Source organism: Melanerpes formicivorus, unplaced genomic scaffold, assembly GCF_026170545.1.
Source record: "Melanerpes formicivorus ecotype bairdi unplaced genomic scaffold, bMelFor1.0.p_v2 SCAF_15, whole genome shotgun sequence".
In the NCBI taxonomy this organism is placed as follows: Eukaryota; Metazoa; Chordata; class Aves; order Piciformes; family Picidae; genus Melanerpes; species Melanerpes formicivorus.
In genome coordinates this window covers 6,303,575-6,330,692 of record NW_027142367.1, presented here as the reverse complement: position 1 = coordinate 6,330,692, position 27,118 = coordinate 6,303,575, and the positions used below count along the sequence as shown (strand labels likewise).

At 42.5% G+C, this 27,118-nt stretch overlaps 1 protein-coding gene across 1 annotated transcript in view; it reads left to right on the top strand.

Annotated features, from left to right (window-relative positions):
- The window catches only part of AHRR (aryl hydrocarbon receptor repressor), a 106,588-nt gene that overhangs the window by 39,301 nt on the left and 40,169 nt on the right, over window positions 1–27,118 (top strand). The window lies entirely within an intron of this gene.

Here is a 27,118-nt window from a genome sequence, read left to right as displayed (position 1 = left end):
TACCATCTCTGAGAGGAAATGTGTTTCTTTATTGTCAAGAAAATGATTTACTTGGTTTCTTATTTTAAGCACAGATATGTTTTAAAGGAAAGACAATACCTCTTATCCAAAACAACAAGGAATTTATCTTGGCATGATATAATTGCATAGGGCTTTGAAGACAAATAGTACAAATTGTTTTAGGCTAGGGAACAGCTCCTCTTCTCCCTTTGCTACCACCTCACTTTTGGGATGCAGCATATGGCTGAAGCTTGCTGCAGAGGACTGTGAAACAATCAGGATGTTAGAATGAGTCTTGTATTCAGAGGCAAAATGGCTGTGTCAACTGGGGATAAGCCCACATGAGTTAGTCCTGAGAGGCACAAGTAGAGTGTATGTTTAGCCATCCCATTACAACCACACTTCTTTTCAAGCTTCTATTATCTCCATGTAGGAGCATAAGATGCTGTGTGTCCATACCAATACCCTTAGAGCTAGCTCAAATATCTCTGAGCTAGTCCATACCCCCTGCAAAGAGCAGGGACATCTTTAACTAGATCAGTTTACTCAGTGCCGCATGCAGCCTGACCTGGAACGTTTCCAGACATGGGACTTCTACCACCTATCTGGGCAAGCTGTGCCAGTATCTCATCACACTCGTGATAAAAAATTACTTCCTTTTCTCTAGTCTAAATCTCCCTCCTTCTAGTTTAAAACCATTATGCCTTGTCCTGTCGTAACAGGCTCTGCTGTATTCATTCTTCTTTTGTAGCTTTCTATTATGGCTCTGGGGAGTTGCAACAAGATCTTCTTGGAGCCTTCTATTCTCTGGCTGAACACCCCCAACTCTCTCAGCCTTTCTTCACAGGAGAGGGGTTTCAGCCCCCTGATAATTTGTTTTTTGACTCTCCTCTGGACCCGCTCCAACATATTCATGTCCTTTTTGTGCTGAGATCTAGAACTGGACACTGTACTCCAGGTGAAGAGTGAGTAGTTCAGGTAAATTCATGTATGTCCAATTTAGAGAGAAGAATATTGTGGAGAACTCTGTCAAAGATTTGATGTAAGTCCAGGCAGATAACATCTACAACTCATTACAGCTAGATGACATCCATAGCTTTACCATGTTCATCATCTAGATTTTCACACAAATGCTGTCTTGCTGCTATCTAGTAAGCACTCTTGGGTGTGTTTTAGTATCCACTTTCACACATTTTATTTAAAAACCACACTTTTCTTGTTCTGCTCCTCAAAGTCCTTCTGCTTCTTAGGCTGCTGAAGCTCTGAGACCATTGCCTGTCACATGCATCAGCATTGTCTCACTGGGTTTTTGTATTGCTGCCTCTACATTGTCTTCCACAACCAGTGGAAGCAACCAGTTTCTTATTCTGTGCTGCCACTGTGTTTCATTTCTGACAGCCCTAAAGATCCACTGAAACAACTCAATCTAGGAACAAGAGCACCAAGACATGGAAGAAAGCAAGGCTAAAGGGAGTGTTTTCTGTAATTAATTCATCTTTTCAGGATTTTATTTGGTCTGTGGTAAATTAAATTTAAATTTTGTTTACTCTTAGTATTTTATTGACTTTGTTGACAGTACTTAGGGTGTGTGGTTTTGGGGTTTTTTTTGCATACCATGTTTAGAGTTTTAAAAGTATTTAAAATGAGCAAATGAAATCTAAATTAAATGTTAACAGTAGACAAAATATCTTACTAGACTTCATGTAGGCAGTCCTGGTTAACCTAGTACCTGCTTCAGAAAGTGTGCCAATGACTGAAAACTCTTATGTCATGCAACAATCAACACTGACATCTCTGAGTAGCAGGCTGAGGCATTTGCAGGGTTGACATGGAAGAAAGGACTTTATCATGTGACACTGAAAGAAGATTTAGATGGTGCTGGGTGATAGTATCATAGTATCAGGCAGGGTTGGAAGGGACCACAAGGATCATCTAGTTCCAACACCCCTGCCATGGGCAGGGACACCCCACACTAGATCAGCCTGCCCAGAGCCTCATCCAGCCTGGGCTTAAACACCTCCAAGGATGGGGCCCCAACCACCTCCCTGGACAACCCATTCCAGGGCTTCAACACTCTCATGGTGAAGAAATTCCTCCTCACATCCAGCCTGAATCTCCCCACCTCCAGCTTCATTCCATTCCCCCTAGTCCTATCACTACCTGATATCCTGAGAAGTCCTTCCCCAGCCTTCTTGTAGGCCCCCTTCAGATACTGGAAGGCCACAATTAGGTCACCTCAGAGCCTTCTCTTCTGCAGACTGAACAGCCCCAACTCCTTCAGTCTGTCCTCATAGGAGAGGTGCTCCAGCCCTCTGATCATCCTTGTGGCCCTTCTCTGGACATGTTCCAGCATGTCCATATCCCTCTTGTAATAGGGGCTCCAGAACTGGACACAGAACTCCAGGTGGGAACTCACAGGTTGGACTTAATGATCTCAAAGGTCTTTTCCAACCTGGTTAATTCTGTGATTGCTTCTCAAAATTTTTTAATAATTGTTTTTTCCACATTCTGAACAGTCATCATAGTCTTGGAGAAGACTAGAGTTTCTTTATGCCTTTTGATCTTCCTTGTCACATAATTTCCAAACCTTAGAATGCTGGCCATGGACAAGAGTGGTTCTTCCTTTTTTCCCCTCCTAATCCCCTGTCTGGTTGCTAACATCACTGATGCTCTAGCAACTGCTGTCAGAAACATCTGTCAGGGATGGTGGGTCCTCATGCTGTCTATTAGGGCCTCCCAAACAGGGCTCATGCCACCGTCACAGTCAGGAGCAGGGTAGCTTGAGGGCATGAAGGACAGCCTCAGCCCTGGGTATCAGACACCTCCCTGGGTTCTGGTTAAGGCCACACTGCACTCTCCATCTTGTCTTAATGTCCTGGAGACATCTTGTCTTGCTCCACTCCTTCTCAACTGTAAATTCCTTTCTGAACATGCTGGAAAGACTTGTTTGAATCTTGTATTCTCCTCATTTTATAGCCTCTGTATCACAGGCTTTCCTGACATCACTGCCATTTGTGCTCCACAGCTCATTTCTGTGAATCACAATTTATTGTGCCATCTCCATGGGCATCTTCTATGCCCAGCTTTTTCCCCCATTAAGGCCATGTAATTGTAATAATCCTTGCCTATGAGGTCATTATTCTTATTAACCCTCTCACCATAGCTTTGACACTTTCTGCTACAGCTATCACCCATTTTCTCCACATTGTCCTTTATGGATGAAATGGCCTTCCTGAAATCATGCTTGGTTCACTCAGCAATTCCTTCTGCACTAAAATCTTTTTAGTTATATACAGAGCTAAAGGTGGCTGTGAGTCTTGTGAAAGTATGAAAGTAAATAAATAAAATTTTGATTTAGTCAAACCCAGAAGTTCATGATTTATAACATGATTCATGTGACTGAATCTGTGCAAGACATCTGTCTTTCTATGCTGAGACTAGATGTTATTTAGGTGCTTGGAAATCATAAAACATGAGATGGGGGCCAGGCTCTTCTCAGTAATGCCCAGTGATGGGACAAGGGCCAGTGGATGAGAAGCTGGAGCATAGAAGGGTCTGTGAGAACATGTGGAAAAACTTTTTCCACGGTGAGAGTGAGAGAACACTGGAACTGGCTGCCCAGAGAGGTTGTGGAGTCTCCCCTGGAGTGACTCAAGACCCAACTGAATGCATTCCCATGTGACCTGCTCTAGGTGATGCTGCTTGGACAGGGGTGTTAGTCTCTATCTTTTGAGGTCCCTTTTAACCTCTAACATTCTCTGATTCACCCTGAGGTCCAGCTCAGTGCATTACTCCAAATGACTTGTTTTAATTGTCTTTGGTCTAGAGACTTTTTTATGTTACTGAAAGGAAAATCCCAAGTGATTTTTCCTTCTACTCAGAGAAAGAAGAATAGAATAGAAGAAATTCCCATTTAGACTAGAACAAGGATGACTTCAAGAACAGTTGAATTTGACATTACTTGCATATACTTGCACATCCTCCTCCCACGTTTCTGTCTGAGACATGGACACAATCCATACAGAAAAACAGACCCTGAAGGACACGATTACCTTCAAATTATGCAGGTAAATATAACAAGTCCAGTTGTGTCATGACCTGCTCTTATACTTACTTGCAGTCTCAGTATTACCAAAATCAGTTGCTTTGCTTCTCTGTCAGAAGAGAAGAACGTTCTTAATCAGAACATTCTCCACCATGAATGAAGGAGATTTTTCAGCTGAGACACAGCATATTTCCCTTCATAAACCCAGTCTTAATTTGATTGTAATTTTTGGTGCAATCATGCAGATAATGCAACTGATGAATTCTCTAAAATCTTGACAACTGTATGAGTAGAAGTGGAAGCAGAATGCATATTAACAAACTAAATTAAGTGCTTACTAATAGAAGTTATAAAGAGACTACAACATCCTTCAGAGAAGGTCATGATTTCTTCTGTGAAAGGTCAGTACTATATAACTGTGTAAATACCACTCCTGTGCTGACAATGAGAAATTTGAGAATGATTTATAAAAGAGTTTGGCCATCTTTGACACCACAGAGACACTTAATTTTTTGGTACCTGTGCTCATTTGAAAACAGACTTAAATTTCCCTAGTTCTTTTAAAAATTACTAATTTATCCCATGATGCAGATGTAATCTTGCTGCTTGGTCAGTCATACTGACCTCAGTCATTGTCACAGAAGATTTGACAGTAGGTCTCTAGAGTTTAAATTCATATGGAAGTAACACAAGAAGTGTCTTAACTTGCTTTCTATTTAGATTGTATTTCTACATCAGAACCCTCAATGACATCTTTTTAAGATTATTTGCCTGAAGCAGGCAATTCTCTGGGTAGGCCTTTGGAAGATTTTGGTCCCTCTTCCTGAAGGCTTCCTGTTCAGAGTTGATTGATAAGTGAATGCATTTTCCAGATATGCTTTATTGCCTTTCTTCCTCCTTTCCTTCCTTATTTCTGAAAAGCAGCAGTGAAGAGGAAGAAATGGTCTGTAAATGAGGCACAAAAGCAGAGATTTATTGAATGATGAGAGCAGACTCAAGGGGCCTCCAGGTAAAAATATCATAATAGCATAATATCATCTGACTAAACAGCTCCTGCTCCACCACCACCATTACTACATCCATCCCAGAGCCCAGGGCAAGACCCTCACCAGCCAAGATACCACACAGAGGAGCTCAGCCCCAGTAAGGAGGCCAAGCCAGTACCTGTGAACATAGGAGGGAGCATCAATCCTCTTCCTAACTAACCGGGGGGCCACCAGGCCCCCTGGCCTTTGTTGTCACCACCACCATCACCCAGTGTGCACCATGGGCACTCACCAGTGATGAGAGGAGGATCCCTCAGCCCAGATGGGCTCAACTTGGGGCTTCTGCCTTTCCTGTGGAGGATTAAAAAAGGGAGTGGGTGGGGAGGGCCAAGTGCCCACACCTGGAGTGAGAGGAGACTCCAACAGAGCCTAGGTGCTCTGGGATTTGAGGGGAAAAAGGGGCAGGTGAGGGACTTTTAGGATGTCAGGTAATGATAGGACGAGGGGGAATGAGAAAAAAAGTAGAAATGGGTAGATTCAGATTGGATGTTAGGAAGAAGTTCTTCCCCATGAGGGTGGTGAGACACTGGAACAGGTTGCCCAGGATAGGTGGTGGAAGCCCTGAGAGATTTTAAGGCCAGGCTGGATGTGGCTCTGGGCAACCTGATCTAATGTGAGGTGTCCCTGCCCATGGCAGGGCAGTTGGAACTGGATGATCCTTGAGATCCCCTCCAACCCCAACAATTCTATGTTTCTAAAACAATTTTGCAGTTCAGGCTGGATGCTGGGAAGAAGTTCTTCACCGAAAGAGAGATTGGCCATTGGAATGGGCTGTCCAGGGAGGTGGTGGAGTCACCGTCCCTGGAAGTGTTTAAAATAAGACCGGATGAGGCACTTACTGCCATGGTTTAGTTGATTAGATGGTGTTGGGTGATAGGTTGGACTTGATGGCATTGAAGGTCTTTTCCAACCTGGTTAATTCCATGATTCTGTGATAACAGTCTGCCCAAACACAAACACATACCACATGAATTTACTGTGTCTGTAAAATACCATTAAAATCCCCTCAATGCATTCTCTTTTTACATATACATGTCATATATCAAGTTGGAGGTATATATAGGAAGTAAATCTCTCGCTGTATTTGTTTTGTTGTGATAAATAGTGTCTGCTATTCCCATTACCAATGAACCTGTAACACGGATTGGCTACTTACGTATTGGGAACAGCCAAAAGAAGTTGAGAGAAGTGAAAAGAAGCAAAGATCAGGTCTAAATCAAAACCCAACATATTTTAAGTTTTGCTTTTCTAGTCCGTTGTCAAATTCATAACCACTTAACTATGTGTTACTGTTATGTTGTATGATATCACTGAAAACTTGTCACAAAATCCTTACACTTTCGTTCCAAATTATTTTTTTAGATTACATTGTGCCATCCAATGATCCCTATTAAAGGCACAGCCTAAACTGTCACAAACTCATATGGCAAAATGGCCCAATAAATAATAATATATGAAGACATTTGGTGAGTGGAGAAATAATTAGAATAGAAGAGAATAGAATAGAATAAACCAGGTTGGAAAAGACCTATGAGATCATCAAGTCCAACCTATCACCCAACACCATCTGATCAGCTAACCCATGGCACCAAGTGCCTCATTCAGTCTCTTCCTAAACACCTCCAGTGATGGTGCCTCCACCACCTCCCTGGGCAGCCCATTCCAATGGGCAATCTCTCTTTCTGGGAAGAACTTCTTCCTAACATCCAACCTAAACCTCCCCTGGTGCAGCTTGAGACTGTGTCCTCTTGTTCTGGTGCTGGTTGCCTGGGAGAAGAGACCAACCCCCACCTGGCTACAACCTCCCTTCAGGTAGTTGTAGAGAGCAATAAGGTCTCCTATGAGCCTCCTCCTCTCCAGGCTAAGCAACGCCAGCTCCCTCATCTTCTCCTTTAACCTAGGTAATAAATCTTGAACTGATGAATATAAGGATTTATGTGGAAAATATTCCAGTATTTTATTATGAGGGCTAAGACAGTAAGTGGAGAAAAATGGAATCGCATTTCCTCTTTCTATACTTAATATCTTAATTTACATTGTCACATATAGAAAAAGGCTGTACTTCTTAAAACAAGTAATATTTCTTTGAGGAAATTAGAGATGTTTAAAATTACAGGAATTACTTTAATAGTTACTAAAGGCTCAGTTATGCAAGGTGCTGAGTCCTCCCAAATTACTATGTGTTCAATTGTTTTCAACAGTCCTTCAGAACCATCAGAACTGTATGATAATTAAATCCTAGCAATACAGCTCTATGGACCTGCTTAAGGGGAGGGAGGGTTTGGAGTTCTTTCTTTTGAGCCAAACATATTCTTGATGACAAGTCAGAGAGTTTGAAGGTATTGCAGACTGCAATATTCAGTCTTCACTCTTATGCCAGCAAGCACTTTAGAAACATTTAATGAATTGGGCAGTAAGTGCTATATGTTTGGTGGACAGTGGTCCACCTGACATTTGTTGCTGCTGACTTATGGCTGGGAAAGTAGAGACAATGTCAGTTTGCTTTGCAATCACACCTTATAAGTATCAGGGAGGTAACTGATAGTATCTTTAGAAGCAGTAGTGTGACTGAGTCACTGCTGGCAGAATGAGGTGGAAAGAGAGGTCACATTCTGGACAGAGGATGTGCTCCTTGCAGCAGCACTGCCGTGGCACTGAAGTTCCAAGAGGTCATTTGAAAAAGAGGAGTTTCTTTATTGTTTTGTGTTTTTGTCTAGTCAAGTTAGGTCACAATTTCCAGATGGGAGTCAGCATGCTTAGTTTAGATATTATAGCTTCATCAGCTGTTCTGTCTTCTGAAGATAATGTTCTACTAACTCAACTTTAGTTCAGGAAAAAAGGTGGAATTATTTGTTCAGGTAGAGAAAGATGCAGTGACAAACTACAATTTTGGGACTCTCCATCACTCCCTTGCTAAATGATGCATACAGCAGCACGTGAAAAAATGGGTTGGAGAAGACTTTTAAGCTGTATATTCTTGTGTCCTGACATGTCTGTAGTGGAGACTGGTAAATGTAATAGAAAATTTCCAAGGATGAAGAGGCCAGTGAGAAACCTAATCTCTTTCCCACTGAGGCAATCTGACAGGAAAGACCTACTGTAGGCAAAATTTGGGCAAAAAGCCTCTTCTCAGACAACAGTGCTTTGGTTGGTGACAAAACATAAAGACAGCTGGTCAAGTCCTTAATTCCTTATTATGTTTTGTTTCACTTTGGCATTACTGAAGTAATAGAAGTGAGGTCTTCAAAGCCAGGCCCAGTGTTTCACAAAATGCATTGCCTGAATTTAAATGCACTTTCAGACATCAAGTCAAAAGCACCATTGAAAAGGTTGAGGCTTGGGAGGGTTGAACTCACATCTTCCCCACACCAGTGATTTGGCTGGAGAAAGTGTCGTGCTAGGTAAATTGGGGACCAGCTAGCCATAGTGCAGCCAGATTTGTAATGTTAGCAGGATGATGGATAGAAAGAAGTCTGGAAAGAGAACTCAGACCTAGATGGAGATAATGGGATACATGTTTTTAAAATGGGGGATTTTGTCAGTGTACTTACATGTCAAGCTTTTCATTAAAAATGATAATGTTATTTTTCTGTATGCACTCTAGCTGTTTACCTTGGTGACTTTGCTTCCCTCTTACAGCATCTGTAGTTTAAGCTTCTGAAATCTTTGATAGATATTAATCATTCTTTTAGTGACCTTTCTAGAGATAAACCACCTCACCTGTTATTAAATGCTTTTTTTCTTTGCATCTTCATGCTCTGCGTGTAGATATTCGTGTTATTTTTTTTTCCATACAGATTTTTGCCCCCTTTTGTCCCATCTTTGCAATGACAGTCTTCATATTCCCTGTATTTCTTGCTTTTGTCTCTAAGAACTTTGCTTACATCTGCACTTTGCTATTCCAGAACTACATGCCTGTCTCTTCTCTCTACTAAGAGACTGACTTTGGTGGGAAAATTATGCACTCTTTTTTTTTTTTTTCCCCCTAGTAAGACATTGTTCTCGTCTCCTGTTGGGTGAAAGAAGGATCAGGCAAACCTCTTTTCCATTCTCCTTCATGAAGGCCTTTTGTCCTATGTGGTCTGGGTGTGGCGAGCTCAGATAGCCTGCTGCTGCTTTCATTGCATGGGCCACAGGGAGGGGATGTACCTTTCATTCCCTCCCCTGCACAGAGCCCTACCACAGCGTCAAAATGTTGAGAATCCCTGCAGCAGAGGGATGAAGCCTTAGGGCAGGAGGGGGGAAATAAATAATGAATTGTTGTCAGCCCTTCCTACTGCATTAGGCTGCCAGATGATTGCTTTTTCCTTGCTCCCACCCACACGCTTCATGCCACCACCAGCATTCTCGGTCCTTTGTGCTGATGTTGTGGGCTAGTCAGCTGATGAGTCAGCTCTGCTAACCAGTGCTTTTCCAGCTCCCCATGGCAGAGATGGATTTGGCATAAGAGTGTCAGCCAAGATTATCTGCACAGAAGGCAAGGGTCCACTTGGGCACATTAATTGATATATTTAGAAGTTTCCCCTTCTGCATGTGAGGAGCAGGTTTCCAGGGGTGTGCACTTCAGCGTGTCATCTTCTCTTCACATACACTCTCATGTGGGAGTTTGGAAACTACCCCCTGTATGCCATCTGCTAGTATGGGAATGTGGAGTTAATGGGAAATTCAAATTTTGAATAGATCAGAAAATTCAAAGTTTTGTTCTCACAGCAATTAACTGCATGTTGGTCTCAGATGGTATTTTAGCTCATTGGGTAAATGTTCAAAATGAACACCACAGCTGAGTTCCTGCACCACAGCTGAATTTGGCACAGGGATTGAGTGGGAGGAGAGATGATCAGAGCTTCAAAATACCTTTGTGCCTCCACGCTGGGCAGGCCTGGACCTCTTTAGTGCTTCCCAGGGGTCAGAACACCCTCCGGGACTGGCACATCCAGTGTCTCACAGCTCATGTCAACTGGAGAACATCTGGGCAGTGGAAAATACATTAGGCATAAGAATGTTCCAGCTGCCCTGTTCCCAGCCTGCTCCATCCTGCTTGACTCCATCAACCCCTGGCTGCCGTTGCCTTGGCTGGAGCACTGCGGTTAGGCACACCAGCTCCTTTTCCTGTCCTCTTCATCAAGCCCTATGAGGAAAGACTGAGGGAGCTGGGACTGCTTAGCCTGGAGAAGAGGAGACTCAGGGGTGACCTTATTACTCTTTACAACTACCTGAAGGGAGGTTGTAGACAGGCAGATGATGGTCTCTTCTCCCAGGCAGCCAGTACCAGAACAAGAGGACACAGTCTCAGGCTGCACCAGGGGAGGTTCAGGTTGGATGTTAGGAAGAAGTGCTATACAGAGAGAGTGATTGCCCGTTGGAATGGGCTGCCCAGGGAGGTGGTGGAGTCGCCATCATTGGAGGTGCTCAGGAGGAGACTTGATGGGGTGCTTGGTGCCATGGTTTAGTTCTTTAGGTGGGTTGGATTGGTTGAAGGGTTGGACGTGATGATCTTGAAGGTCTCTTCCAACCTGGTCTATTCTATTCTATTCTATTCTATTCTATTCTATTCTATTCTATTCTATTCTATTCTATTCTATTCTATTCTATTCAAAGGCTATGCCATGCTACAACTGGTTGTATGGACCACAATGTGCAGAAGGCTCAGTCACAACAACTGTAAACTTATTTCTTCAGCTACCCTACTTGTGGTCCTCTTTAATCTGCTTTCTGCTTGGAAAGTGCTTGGCAACTGATGCACAAGTATGTTAGGGCAACAGAAGGAGGGTGAGGCTGGAGCATGCTTGCTACAATATTTGAGTAACAAAGTTATTCAGAAATCCTTAAAGCTTGGTTGTAATTCCTGTAATTTCTCACAGTACTTAAACCTATTTCTAATGAAAGAATACCTCTTAGTAGCAATTAAAAGTTAGCTTTTTATTAAATAATGATCTGTATTGGTTATATTTATTTATATTATTTATTAAGTAATTATTTATATTACACTAATCTGAAATTGTTTGATTTCAGATTATTAGTTGCAGTATAATGGATTATATTTCTCTAGATAATTTCCAAATTAAATAAAGCTCACAAAAGAGTAAACAAATAATATCAAGGAAGATTTGCAGCTAATCCAAATTACTGTCTTCATGTTCTTGCATATATATATAGGTGGAGTAGGATAAAGTTTTTAGAGATGTAGAGGGAATAAGGAAAGCTTGCAGTAATTATTTGTAAATTGTTTGTCCTGATTTCACTGTACTAAATTATTAACCAATTCTTTCTGTAGAACTGCAGATCCAATGGCTCTCAGGTGCATATATTAGATGCTTTCTTGCATATCCTTAGACAGCGAAGCAACTGATCCCACGGCCTTTGAGTAAAAGAGGTCATACTCTTGCAAAAAAAAGTGCAAATATTTTCTTTTCATATAGTAAGGAATATAAGAAGTACTCCCAGTAAAGCTAGACAGGTACCAGCTCTGTGGCCATGCAGAACAGAGTTGAGTGACAAGTATTCCAGCAATGGTTTAACCTGAAATACCCATATATATATATATATATATATATATACTCATTCTTGACGCTTCCAATGATATTTTTTTCACCAACTGCCTCCAGAAAAATAATATAATCTGTTTGTAAAGGTAAAACAGCACAACACCATTATCAAGTTTCTCTTTCCAAAACCAGAAAGGAAAGATTGTTGTGTTAACTAAACGCTTGCATCAGTATCCAATGTTCTTTCACTTTAGATTAACTTCTTGTGGCTTAGCCAAATTTCATAAAGAGAGATTAAGTCGTATCTCTCTATTTAGGCAGGAGATGAACTTGTGTATTGTTCATTTCTTTGGGAAGTTGCCTTTCTGGGCACAATAAGGACAAATCAGTGACATGAAGTTTAGGGCAAAGTCTTCAAAAGTCTCTGAAATTTTAGGAACTATAGCCTATCTTCCAAAATTCATACAGCCTTGTCTGCACTGGTACTGTCACCCTTGAGGTCACTCTGAAGGATGTCAATACCCTCCCTTTAGAGGTCAGTGTCTCTGTCTGGTCACCTCCACCAGCACTTTGAGATGAGAAACTCTGGAGATGCTCAGAATCTGCGGTTGGGCCTCTCTCACTGCCCTGACTTCCACATCCACAAAGTGAGTGTGGCAGGCTCTGATGGTGAGGTCCACCAGCAGTAACCTCACAATCCTCCATCCAGTTTCCAGCCTAAATCCTCTCCAGAGACCTGGAGCAGAGCCAAGACTGATTTTGGAGTGTCATTAGTTTCATATCAAAGCTAAACCAAGAGGTCATCTTTTGTGTAAACAGCAAACTACAGTGCTGATAGGAGAGAACATTCCCAGCTGCTTTAATTGGGTGAAGATACCCATGAAGATCAAGACTGAGTATCGCTTTGGATGAAGCCAAGGGCATTTCACAGCCTGTGGGTGAATCTCCAGAGTCCCTGAAGCTGTGTCATTTGTGGGCACACATGAACAAGCTTTCACCTGGCTAGCATGGCTAATAATAGCCATGAACTTGAGGGATAGTCATCTTGCAAATTAGTCATCTTGGCTCACACTGTGAGTCTTCAATGGGCCTGATGCTATGCCATCATTTCTATTGTTACTGATTTGAGATGGATTATAAAGCTGGTTTGGGCAAGCCTGTTTGTGTTGCCTATAAATGAAATGTGTCTGTATACTAATCTTCATAAAATGTCAATGAGCAATACATCCAACTTAATTTTTTAAACTGCAGTCTCCAAAGTAATTTAGCTGCTATTTCAGGTAATTAGTGCAAATAATTCATGATGGAACAATGACAGTTACACTCATAGCACTAACTGCTTGTGAAAATAGGCCAACCCCCCCCCCCCCCCCCCCTTCATTTGATAGAGTTGACTTACTGTAAGAAGAAAAATACTTCAAACTTTTTTCTCCAAATTCCCACCTGGCCCTCACCACCTGAAGACCATTCCAGCTACCACCTACAAGGCACTTCCCTGCAACAGATTAGTACGTTGATCATTTGTGGGACACAGTCAGATAAAATATAAAATAGGCTTTTCTGACCTAGAAACAGGCTCTGAATAGTTGCATTGCATTTTCATAAAGTTTCTTCAAAATAAATTTTTGATAGTATGCCCATTTACCATCCAAGTGCCAGGTTCTACACATTGGCCACAACACCCCCATGCAGCACTACAGGCTGGAGTCAGAGTGGCTGGAGAGCAGCCAGGCAGAAAGGGACCTGGGGATACTGGGAACATGAGCCAGCAGTGTGCCCAGTTGGCCAAGAAGGCCAATGGCATCCTGGCCTGTATCAGGAACAGTGTGGCCAGCAGGAACAGGGAGGTCATTCTGCCCCTGTACTCTGCACTGGTTAGGCCACACCTTGAGTACTGTGTCCAGTTCTGGGCCCCACAGTTTAGGAAAGATGTTGATTTGCAGGAACATGTCCAGAGAAGGGCAACAAAACTGAGGAGGGGTTTAGAGCACAAGCCCTATGAGGAGAGGCTGAGGCAGCTGGGGTTGCTTAGCCTGGAGAAGAGGAGGCTCAGAGGAAACCTTATTGCTGTCTACAACTACCAGAAAGGAGGTTGTAGCCAGGTGGGGGTTGGTCTCTTCTCCCAGGCAACCAGCACCAGAACAAGAGGACACAGTCTCAAGCTGCACCAGAGGAGGTTTAGGCTGGATGTTAGGAAGAAGTTCTTCATAGAAAGAGTGATTAGCCATTGAATGGGCTGCCCAGGGAGGTGGTGGAGTAACCCTCACTGGAGGTGTTACTAGCTGGAGGTGGGGAGATTCAGGCTGGATGTGAGGAGGAGGTTCTTCACCATGAGAGTGGTGAAACCCTGGAATGTGTTGTCCAGGGAGGTGGTCGAGGCCCCGTCCCTGGGGGTGTTTAAGAGCAGGCTGGATGAGGCTCTGGCCAGCCTGATCTAGTGTGGGGTGTCCCTGCCCATGGTAGGGGGGTTGGAACTAGATGATCCTTGTGGTCCCTTCCAACCCTGAATGAAACTATGAGACTATGAAACTATAAGAGACTGGGTGGGGCACTTGGTGCCATGGTTAATTAGATAGTGTTGGCTGATAGGTTGGACTCGATGATCTCAAAGGTCGCTTCCATCATGGTTAATTCTATTCTAGTGTATTCGATTCTATTCTAGACTAGTCTACAATCCTGGTTAATTCTATTCTAGTCTAGTCTAGTCTAGTCTAGCCTAGTCTAGTAATTTCCTGATCCTCCATGTGTGTATTGTTGGTGCTTCTAACACTGCAGCAGGGAAGTGTTTAATACAGGGTAATCATATCTGTTGTTTATTGAATTTAAGTTTGTTTGACTCTTTACCATGGCTTTAAAATATCTTCATTAGCATAATTCACAGCAGCACATAGTTGGCAGACATGGACATTTGAGATACTAAGAAGGAATGGGCTGAAGGAATATTTGAAAAAGGTGGCAGTATGGTTTAGAGGAGTGGTAGAGCTATTTGACTTAACTTTTTATTTAATTTTGCTCAGGCAACATGACTCCATCCAGATAAAACTCCAAGCGATGCATTTCTTCCCTGCTCCAACTGAAATAAAATAGTCCCTTGACACCAAGCTGTGGGTGCAGCAGACAGGCTGGAGGGAAGGGATGCCATCCAGAGTGACCTTGACAGGCTGGAGAGATGAGCCCAAAGCCAACCTCATGAAGTTCAACAAGACAAAATGCAAGGTCCTGCATCTGGGTCAGGGCAGTCCCAAGCACTGATATACAACTGGGCAGTGACTGGCTTGAGAGCAGCCCTGAAGAAAAGGACTTGGGGGTGCTGGTGGATGAGAAATTCAACATGAGCCAGCAGTGTGCACTTGCATCCCAGAAAGCCAATCACATCCTGGTCTGCATCAAGAGAAGCATAGCCAGCACTCCACACTGGTGAGACCCCACCTGGAGTACTGTGTCCAGTTCTGGATCTGGACGTGCTGGAACATGTCCATAGAAGGGCCATGAGGATGATCAGAGGGCTGGAGCACCTCTCCTATGGAGACAGACAGAGAATTTGGGCTATTCAGTCTAGAGGGGAGAAGGCTCTGAGAAGACCTTATTGTGGCCTTCCAGTATCTTAAGGGGGCTACAAGAAAGCTGGGGAGGGACTTTTTAGGATGTCAGGTAGTGATAGGACTAGGGGGAATGGGGGAAAAGGGGGGAAAAACAAAAAAAGGAATGGGTAGATTCGGATTGGATGTTAGGAAGAAGTTCTTCACCATGAGGGTGGTGAGACACAGGTTGCCAGGGAGGTGGTAGGAGCCCTATCCCTGGAGGCTTTTAAGGCCAGGCTAGATGTGGCTCTGGGCAGCCTGATGTAGTGTGAGGTTTTCCTGCCCATGGCAGGGGGGTTGGAACTAGACGATCATTGAGGTCCTTTCCAACCTAACAATTCTATGATTCTGTGATTCTGTGTTTGGAGGAGGCCCGTGTGATAACATGCATGTGCCTTTTATTTGTGTGGGTCGAAAGGATGGGCTGCCTCTTTAAAAGGTTTCCATGAACCTGTATTGTTACACTAAGCTCTGGTAGGCGAGGGGTTGCGTGACTGCAGCAGACTCATTTGTGACCTCAGAAAAGTGGTTATGAAAGTGATCTCTTGATCAGAGGAATAGAGCTCTGCTGCCTGCCAGACCAGCAAGGCAGAAATGAGCCTCCTCCCTGCAAATCTGCCCCGGCAGGAGAAAAAACGTTCCTCTCTTGGATGCAGCATTCATAGCCTAAGTCTGCAATGATTCTTCAAAAGAATACTCAGCATAAAACAACGTAGGCTCTAGAGCACACATTTTCTCCAGTTAGCTTTCACAGTTTTTAAGCATATATGCAAAAGCACCTTTGCTTTTTGCAGTTTGCACTGTTCATTTTCTGCCTCATGTTTCCTTTAGCGTAGCACTAATGAGTTTTCTGTCAGTGATTATTGGACTGACCCTGGCAGCAGGTTGCAGTGTAGATTCAATGAAGATCATATCATAACTGATGAAAAAACCCCAATGTAAACTGATGTTTATGTCACATAATGAATGCAAAACAGATCCAATGAGTCCTTTGGTAAGAAGTCACCAGTTTTCATCCAGAAGACCTTGACAGAATAAGAAGTCCTGTATGTAATTTATGTATCATAACTCTCTTTTTACATACTATTCACCTAGTATTGACAGCTGGGTGAAAGCTGTAATTACCTTGGAAGTTGAGGCTGCAATCCCATATGCTTCATGAGTGAGAGACAAGTTGTCCTTATCCCATAAGGAGTACTAATTTCTTTTGTAGCTTGGATGAGTCAAAGTAGCAGGCACCTTCACTGGAGTTAGACTTGCCTGTTCAAGTCAATGACACATATGGAGGAGAGTCAAAATTAGAGAAAAGGTTATATGTTATTAGCTAGAATTTTGCTTCTGAAATGCAGAGCATTGTTTGGTTGTTCCTGGTCCTCACATGGGACAAGTCTGATAAGAACTCTGTGGTTGCCTTTTCATTTTATCACTATATCTAAGTAGTTGAAAAGTAAATCAAAGCAGGGACACAATTTACATTCTCAGAGTTTTCAAGTATTACCCTTCCTGCCTTTTAAAAAAGATAATATTTTTCATTATGCTTAGAATTTCTGAAGGTCCTAAATCTGGTCATTGACTTATGAACTATGGTATTTTTTAACAATTCAATTTCCCTACTGCTAAGGGAGAGAGATTGTGTAAGCCCACTACTGGCCAGCGAAGGGTCTTTAGGATCTGCTTGCGATCTTTCTCTGAGCATGGAATCGTCTGTGCAAAAAGCAAAGCAAACTGCTTGTGAAGAAGTGAAAACTGAAGGTTGTTATAATAATTGAATGCACCAGGTACATGAATTTTCTAATTCTGCAGGAGATTCCTGCTCTGCAAAGCAATTTATTTTTGGACAAACAATGTCTTCCCTGCAGGCCCCCTGACATACAAGGGATTCCAGTGGGGAGCAAGGTCCATCTGTTTGGATAGATTTCAGGACTAGTCTTTATTGTGAAATTGAAAAATTGATGTCTATAAAAAACACATTAAAGATATCCAGGGGCAGTAGCATTATCAATTTAGGGTTTGAGTAATTCAATTTTTGACCTCTACTTGTTGGCCTGTACTTCATTTGAACTTTAGGGTAAGACTTTCCTGTCACTGATTTTCTTCAGCATTCTAAAAAGCTCTGCAAGTTCAGTGTTTTAAAAAATATCCTGAAAATTGATTCTGAATATAAAAAACAAAGCAAAACAAACAACAAAGCAAAACAAACTTTTAGATGCTATTCCTCATCTTTCTTTTGCCTGTGTCTTGTCTCAACATATTCTTTTACTTCCTGGAGTAGAAAAACCAAGGCTCGGGAATATCCTTTCAGGCACTTTTTTCCCACAGCTTGTTAGGTTCATTTCACCTCTCAAAGCAGCTCTTCATACAGTCAATCTCATCATAGCAGTCTCCACAGATAGCAGAAAAGACCAAGGCAAAGCAGCTCTGCCTTAGAAAGAGAGTGCAGTGTTCTGGGGTGTGCGTATTTATTCATGATGATGCAGCAGTGTGCTGTGGTATCCATCTGACTCAGGGGTGGAGATTCTTACATTTACCCTGTCAAGTGTATTTGCTTATTTAAAGTACACTGGAAAGCAAATGTGTCCGTGCCTTTGCCTTTAATTCCAGATACAGTATGGCTGCTACATAATGCAGATATGAAGGAATTGCTCTTAGGATTTTTCTAACACTGAAACTGATAAAGCCAGATTCAGTTTTCTGGGTAGCATATGCACATCCTGTGCACTAAGGTCTCAGTGTGAATATTTTAGATGCAATGTTTATTTCATGTTAAAGGTTTCCTTTATCCTCTCCAGATTGTCTGCTTTGGCTATTTTTAAACAGTCTCTTGGGTGATATACTGGCCTACTGACACATGCTCTTTCAACTCTTCTAAGAGATACTGACTTAAATTCCCTCTTGGAGCTAGCAGGTATGAGTTTAGCCTGTGCCTTTCCATGCATTAATGGTGCAAATGACATTATAAAGAGACATGTATGTTATAAAAGCACTAGAATTTGAGGAGTCGAAGCTCAGGAGATAGTGTCTTTGAAACAGAGGCCTGGGAAAGAGGTTGTCAAATTCAAAAAGGCAAGCAAAGATCATGTAAAATCTGCCATGATTCAGTCATTGTCAGGTTGATTTAATCAGGAAGGGGAATAGATGGTTTCTCGTACACTCTCCTAATTGTGTTTATTTTCTCACTTATTCTTTGATTTGATTTCATTCTTCACGAGTTGATTTGTTAAATGTTCTAAAATACAGATCTAAATTGAAGAGAGCCAGAAAAGACTAAAAATGTTTTGATATTCTCAAGATAAATCTGTTATCAGGACTTCACTGCATTTCTTTGGTGAGATGAGGTTTTTAGAGTCTCCTTTTTTAAAGTGAGGGAGATAGCAGTAAACTGTAGTTGCTTACTTACAAACACACATTGCTTTTCTCATGGCTGTCTTTTCAGTAAAAATAGACTTTGGTCTCAATTATGTTTCTGAAAAATATTTCAGAGTCAAATTTATTTTAATATGCTGCTTGTCATAGAAAAGAAATTCATTTTTTTCTTTTATTTGCATGTAATTATTAGGCACAAACTGGTCTTTCCTCATATGCTTAAATTTAGTCACACAGAGGCTTTCACATCACAGATGCTTCTCTTGTTCATCTGTTGTTTATTTTCTGTCTGCAGCAAATTTTGTGGACAAAGTCGTGGCACTGCAGTGACAGTATAGCAACATAAGAAATACACTACTGTGTCACACCAGTGGTCCATCTACTCTGGCATTCTCATCTCCAAAACTGTTGTCTTTTATCTGCTTTTAAAGCACTGTTGTAGCGTTGTCACTGAGTGCTTCATAGGTCTCGTATTGTGTGGTTGGGCGAGCAGCAGTTCTGCGTTCAGTTTATCCATTGCTTTTACGATTTTGTAAACCTCTCTTACATCTCCTCTCATTCTTTTCTCCACAGTAAAATGTCACAGGGGTTTTAGCCTCTTCTCAAAGGGCAACTGTCTCTGCTGTGGACTCCAGTATCCACTGCTGTATTATTTTTATTGGGAGAATCAAACCAGTGAAAAAAGGACCTTGGGACAATGCAATCGGCCACATCAAAAGAGGACTATGTTCTTGGACCACAGAGAGAGAAAGTGCTGGAAATGCACACATGGAGAACCAAATAGTTATTCTTCACTGTGCAGATTTTTAAAAATATCTGGACAAGGGAAAAGATGAACAGCTATTCAGCCATCAAGACATCATGAAGGGCACTTAAAAGAACTGGGACATTTTAAGTAGTTTTGATAGGTCATCTGCTCCATAGATCCTACAATTGTTGTGTCCTGATGTGCTGTTCCTCTGAATATCTACGTATACCATGATCAGTGGGATTTGCTGAGATCTCACTGAAGGAACCAGGGTGTGTCAGGTCAGAACACACTGCAGTACACTTAAGACTAATGTGGATTAGTTTCCTAAGGTCTGAATCCCCTTACATAGACTTAAGAGCGTTTCAGAGTGTAGTACAGAGGAAAATGAAAACTAGAGTAAAACAGATGTAAAACTGCATTGATTATACATTCCAAGGTCTTCAACTCTGGAACTAACAGATATTAAGCCAATTTTCTGCATACAGAATAGTTATTTTTAAATTCATTTTTGGTTTATATATTAAACTTTAGATGTAGATCTTGATTCTGGTTAATGGAGATGCAGTTTACAGGCTCATGACTTAAGGGGCAAAGAATTTGTTGGAACCATCTTAATTTTTGAGAGATGTGGATATCGATTTGAAAGTGGACCAAGTGCTTTGCAGATTTCTGACTCAAGGTTGCCAATAATTCAGGCTTGTGATCCATTTTGTAGTTTGACAGAATAACCCATTTGTATTTGCCTTTTATGGATTTATTCAGAAGAGTATGCAAGCAAATGCACACACTAAGACAAGCTAATATATTACAGTTTAATTAAACTAAGAATGGAACAATATAGAGATGAAATTGAGGCACCAGGACTTAACTTATAAATGAATAGTTTCTCATCATCAAATTATCATATTTAAAGTAGTAGGTAATCAAATGGCATTATGAAGAGGAAATGGAAGGCAATTACTCGTAATAAGTCTTATATCTTGGGATATTTTATGACTATATGACTTTGGCAGTCTTACAGCCAATATAGTCTACCAGACCAACTGGTAACTCAAATATTTGCTCACAGTGATGCAAACAGATCTCTAAAATATCTGCCTTGCAATGCGCAGTGTGGGGTTGTCTGTTGGGGAGATCATCTCTTGAGTCATATGAAGAGAAAAAGGTTGCAACATTAAGTTGCAGGAAAGAAATGTGCTTTCTAGACAAGTTCCTTTGAGTCTTGTTTGTATAGTTGGCGCACAATTAGGTTTCACATGAAGGCACACATTTTCTTTGGATCTATGATGACATAGAAGTGTGTTTCCAGTTGTGTGAAATACAAGCAGAATAAAATATTAAAAAAATAAAATTAAGCACAGCTAGTAACTTAATTCACATGTTCTCCATACACATACACTTTTTTGTGACAGCCACTTACCTATTCTCAGCATTTCTTAAATGATTCTCAGCATTTTACTGATCAAGAATTGTAGAAACAGGTAGTGTCTCTCCAGAACTTAGCCTAATGCACCTAAGTCCATAAGCAGCTCTTACTATTTGCAATTAAACAATGAAAGGTTTTTGACTGGAGGGCATTTGAAATGTCTACTACTGGGCATACTCAACAAACCCCCCCAAGCAACCTGTGTAACTGAAGTTAACTCTGTTTTGGTCAGGGTGGGGTAGACCAGATAAATTTCAGAGGCCCCTTCCAACCTGCTACTTGAGTTTCCATGGCTCTCTACCCAATGAATAAGCCTGGGTTCCCTACAGGTAATACACTTTCCTAAAGCTTCACAGAATTCCTTGTATCACAGCACGGCTTGCCTCATGTGAATTGTAGTCCCTAAGACTGCTTATTCACATGCAAGAAACCCACCACAAGAACTCCTTGCTTTGTGTTTCTTCTCTTTCACTTGCACCCTGACTTTGATGCAGTCTTTTTTGCTGGACCCCTTAGTACTGTCTACCCTAGTGTCACACCAGACCTGTTCCAAAGACTTGGTCTGTCCATCATGACCTCCTACCCAGGCCAAGAAGGAGAAGATAGGACGGACATATTTCAGGGTGGAGCACAAGGAAGTGGGGGCATTTCTTCTGAGAACTGGAAGACAGCCAGGACTTGCCCAAGGCAAGAAGCTTGCCCTTCTCCCTTTCTCGCCTGCTGAGATCTCTCTGAGATCTTATCCTACTATCTTGTCTGATCGCCACTTAAATCTTCTAATGAGCCACATCTCTCTGGGCTGATGTATCACAGTAGAGAAACTATGCAAATGCAAGATTTCTCCTTTTCTGTTTTTCTGTAGAAAGAATTTCCATGTACACTCTTACACACATAGACAGCAGGGGTGGCCAGATTGCAGTTATAGAAAGTTTAGTCTGCAACAATTTCTGAAAACACAAAAGTACTTAGTGAACTATAGCAAAACCAACCATTTTGGTGATCACTTTGGCAGCACTTTTCACTGTTTGCAAAGGGGTTTGACTTCAGGGAAGCACTCCTCACCTCTCACACTGCAGGTTTTCTCCCCTTTCCCTGCTGCACAAGAGTTATTTTCTGATCCTTTCCTTTAAGCCCCTTTGCTTTTTTTAGGCAACTTCCAGATATCTGATACAGTATATAATGAGGAATTAGGTTCCATTACATGAAGGCTTAACCTTCTCGAAAAGCATTCAGCGCTTGCCAGAAGTCATCAATATTTAACAGCTGTTGTTATTATGAAATACTTCATAGGGTAATGCGGCTCGTCTGCTCGCACGCAAGGGTTTGAACCGGCGCCAGGTCCCTGTCAGAGCTGCCGGCAGATTGACAGGCGGCGGGGATTGCGTGACAGCGGTGCTGGGGTTAGTCAGCAGTCTGCCTCCTCCGCAGCAGGGACTTCTCCCCCTCGCCTCCCCTTCAAAAGGGCTCCTCCGGGCGAGGCGGGGGGGGGGGGAGGGGGATAGGAGGTGGGGGGAGGCGGGGGCATGGGCTGGAGTATCAGGGGGCGAGGTGGCCCCACTAGCTCTGTGCAAGGGTGAGCCATGGGGAGAGCAGGGTTGCCAGGCAGGGGTATCTCTTTGATGCCATTCTTGTATAGGGAAAAATGGATGAGGCTCCCTGGAAAGGGGAAAAGTGGTTCTGAAAGAGAGAGGGGACAGAATCTGGAAAGCAAACCATTTGGTTTGTACCTTAAAATAAATGTCATGCTGTACTCGAGAAACTTCAAAGGGCAGTCAGATTTCAAAGCATCTCTTAAGAAGAAGCAGACTGAGAAAGCCGCTAAGTTTGGAGGAAAAACTTTGCATTATTACTAGCATAATTTCATCTGGTGTTCTGGTAGCCTCCACAAGAAGACTGAACAGCATGCCTCTTTTATTGAGAGGATGCATTTTCATGCTGATTCCTTTAGTGAAATGTTTGTGCAACCTGTACGATCTGGCATTTCAGAGTGCAGACATCCCTTTCGTGTTGTTCAGCGATGTACAGTAACTCTTCTTTATGTTTTGTATTGTTTCATTTCAGTGTGCATCTAATGCACCCTGTCCTCATTGTCACTCGGTGTTTTCTGTAGCACAGCAAGAGGAAATGGATTATTTCACTTCATGGTTGTAGGTTTGTTAAGTAGAATTGCTCATACTGAGTGTTTCCTAGTTGTTTTGTTTTCTTAGCATTCAGGGTAACATGCACAGCTGATTCTTCCTGTAGTGAGTAGATCCAGGAAGAAAGAGCCCGTTTTCACTTCCTTTCAAGTAACAGTAATCAAAAATAAGATTTGCTTGCATAAAGCAGAATCTCTGAACCTGCAGGCTGGATTCATTATTTTCATCTGCCCATTTTAAGACACAGTTTTCCCCCTGGGCATCACTGGAGGGAAATGTTCTTACAGGTAGTCCTTGTAGAAAGGCTTGAAACTGATACACCTGCATCACAGTGAGTCTGTAGAGGACAGTATTGTCCCCTTCTTACACTCCCATGAACCCAGGCAAGGCGTTAGATGAGAAACAGCGTCCCTTCACTGCCCGTTTCTTCTGCCATTCTTGACACAGGTAGCCTGAGTGGTACAAGGCCCCTGAGGGTGTCTGGGGCACAATTTGACCGCACATTAGTTCATTACAGAGACTGGCTTGGCACGTAATTTTGGTAATTATTTTCTGAAGGACGAAGGTTGTGCTTGTGCAGGAAGAGGCACAGAAACACTCTGGAGAATGTAATCCCATGGATTTAAAAAGTATGGTTTTATGAGAGTCCTGAAATTTCCATCCCTCTGAACTACAGAGTATTCTGAACAAATACATGTTCTGTTATTTCTAGGGGAAAGGGAACTTCTGGTTTCATAATGTTTCTATAGACTTTAAAGTGCCAGGCAGCTTTTCTCCTCTTTACAATATTCTGGATTGGGTATTCAAACCAAGGGGGCTGCAAAAGCAGGTAGCAATGCTTGCGTCAGAACTGGAGGCTCAAAAGATACCTCGGCTTTCTACAGTGTTCTGGGGAGAGACCGTGCAGCTGTGAAAGGCTCAGAAGCACTATCTGAGAGAGTCCCACATTGCTTCAGTCAAATTTATCATCCCTTTTGTGGACTTACTTTAAAATTATTTTTAATTTACTGACAATTCAACTGCTACATTATTTTGTTTTGTTTCCACTCCTTTCACTGCTTTCCAGTCAGAAATTGGAATAATGCCATTGGATCTTTGACCTTTCCTTCAGGAAAGTTTTCATTTTTCTCCGTCCTCTTCCTCCTCCTAGCTGCTTTCCCCCTGCCCTGTATATTTTCACAGTGTTATCCTCCTGTAGGATCCAGCACTTCCAAACTTGTGGGCTTTTAATGTTGCCAGGGCTCTCGCCGTGCTCAGTAGATCGCATGACCTTTCAAAACTGTCAGCCCGGGCACATATATATCTTGTATTTATCACCCTATGGTATCAATACACTCATTCATCTTCTTTGGCAGAACAGCTCCATCTTCTGTTTTATTTTGTGTTCTGGAAGTGCAGGCTAGATAAGTTGTGCTCTCAAAAAGACCTCTGTTGCTCCTGCTTCCCATCTCCTCAGTTTGCCAGTTTTGAAACTAGTAGATGAGTGCTCTGCACTGAACTACTGACAATCTAAATCGTTTTGTCCCCCACAGAAAGCAGTCCAAGGCTACACAAAGCTTAAACTTCTATTTTTTTAAAAATGTTTAACAGCCAGCAGTATTCATGAAACTGCCTGCAATATCAGGGGGTTTTTGTTTGTTTGTTTGTTTGTTTTCTTGCCTCATTCTTGATACATGGGAAATCCAGCAGCCAGTTTCCCCTCAGGTCACTGAGTCATTCTTTGCTGTTTGTTAACTTTTGTATCTTTCCACAGTTTGCTCCTCCTTGCCTACTAGAGACAGTGCTCCCAATCTTTCTCCGATCTTTCATTGATTTGCACCAGTGTAGGCTTCATCCTTGCTCCAGAGGGCCACCATTTTATACAAAGCCTAAGCTTGGTCACAGCTGTCTTGGCAGCAGGTTCCATGCTATCAAGTCACTTGTCATACCCAATACCTTCTTTGCTTCGTTTCTCCCTATTGATTGTTGGTGGTGACAGAGGTACTGTTAGGCTGTTCTGTTTTCTTTTCCCTATTTTTCTGCCTAGTCAGATAATATCTTGCAATTTTCCCTCCTCACTCTGTCATGTCTTGATTTTCCTCCTCCTTATTAATTTTGGGGATCTACCTGGCTTTCTGCCTGTCTTTTTCTGCTTTCTCCAGGTGACAGACTATCACCACCAGTAGTATCTCTTCTCAGCTTGCCACTGCATTATTTAGCCAAGACCTGTGTAGACTGATTAAGAATTTCCACTGCTGAGAGGCAGAACAAGAGTGAACAGCAAGCGATGGCTCTGTTGCCTTAGGTGTGAGGTACGAACGGCCCTGTCTCTGAGGAGTTCCTGCTTCCTGGCTTGAAGGGTGGCATTTGTCTTTGATGGTGCAATGGGTCTTCTTGCAGTCCAGTCCAATGAGTAGGGTATGTTACGAAATGAATGTGTGTGGCCTAACATACGGGTAACTCTAGCCGACAAAATAACATTAAAATACTTTCCATTTGGAGATGGAATTTATAGTAGCCAGACGAGCTGCGGAACAAACATCTCTTGTGCTTCTGCTGCTGTGTTTGTGTGAGCCTGAAGGCTAACAAACAGGCAGGGAGCTCTGGCCCACTCAGTTGGGTAAAATAATAGTTTCCACTAACAATGAAGTTCAAACTGGTAGAATTTTCACAACGCCAGAAGAACGCATCAAGAAAAGAAACTTTCATTCCATCTCACCCCTGCTTGTCTGTCTTATAACCTGCACAAGGACTGCAAATCACTGTGTCAGTAATTACAAAAACATGAGGGGGAAATTCTGGAGGAGTCCTTTGGAATAGAGCTGGTCTTTTAAGAATTATTGTTGTGGGTGTCCATGTGTCGGTTCTTATGTACAGGCATAGCAGAAGGCTTGGCTGATCGTCGGGGAAAAAAGTGCAATCATTTTCCAATTAGTCCAAAGGGTATATCAAAATGAAAATGCAGATTAAAGAACCTATATATCCCTTACACGGCAGACTCGCTTACAAGTCTGAAGTCACAAAATTGTTTTGGCTGGAAAATGTGGGTAGGGATCTGGTTTAGGCAGCTTGGGATTTTTCTGATGCGCTTTCCCATGCCCAGGGGAGGGATTTATTACATCTAATTATACATTTGAGATGATTGCTTTGGGGTAATGACCGACATTATCACTGGCAGCAAATATTTACAATGTAAGCTAAAAACCATCACGAATACTCAGCCAGTGCGGTTCTTGCGTTGCCATCATCTGTTGTAAAATACCTTGCAACAGTCCTTTGCTAGACTGTTAAATTGATAAGAGACTTTTGCACAGTCCTTTGGAAAGGAAGGGACTCCATTTAGAGTGTATCTGTGGTCATTTGCAGCAAATACTATTCAAGCCTTTTACATTTTAAATGTGGGCCTTTTTCTTAATTTGGTATCTTACTAAAAATTTAAACCCCATTGTCATGGCTTTTCACAGCAAGCTCAGGAGCTTTAGAAGCTTGCTGGCTGTGTGGGGATTGGTGTAAATTATTCTCATCCGTCTCAATCTTTCTGGTTTTTGATTATTAACCATTTCTGCCTGTGGCTGCTCCAGGTTTCCTTTACCTGGAAAGGACAATGTGTATCAAATATCCCAGCTAACCTCACTAGTCTGCTCTCCTCTCATTCGCTCTGTGGAAAGTACAATAAAGAGAAAATGGAATCTTTGTTTGCTGCCAGGATATCTGTATGTCCTACCTCTGGGATGGAGCAGTAGGGGTGAAGACGACTCCTTAATTTTTCACAGTATCACAGTTTCACAGTATAACTTAGGTTGGAAAGGACCTCGAGGATCATCGAGTCCAACCTATCAACACAGACCCCATGACTAGACCATGGCACCAAGTGCCACGTCCAATCTCCTCTTGAACACCTCCAGGGACGGTGACTCCACCACCTCCCTGGGCAGCACATTCCAATGACGAATGACTCACTTGGTGAAGAACTTCCTCCTCACCTCAAGTCTAAACCTCCCCTGGCGCAGCTTGAGACTGTGTCCCCTTGTTCTGATGCTGGTTGCCTGGGAGAAGAGGCCAACCCCTTCCTGGCCACAACCACCCCTCAGGTAGTTGTAGAGGGCAATGAGGTCACCCCTGAGCCTCCTCTTCTCCAGGCTAAACAATCCCGGCTCCCTCAGCCTCTCCTCATAGGGCTTGTGTTCAAGGCCTCTCCCCAGCCTTGTTGCCCTTCTCTGGACACGTTCAAGTGTTTCAATGTCCTTCTTAAACTGAGGGGCCCAGAACTGGACACAGTACTCAAGGTGCGGCCTAACCAATGC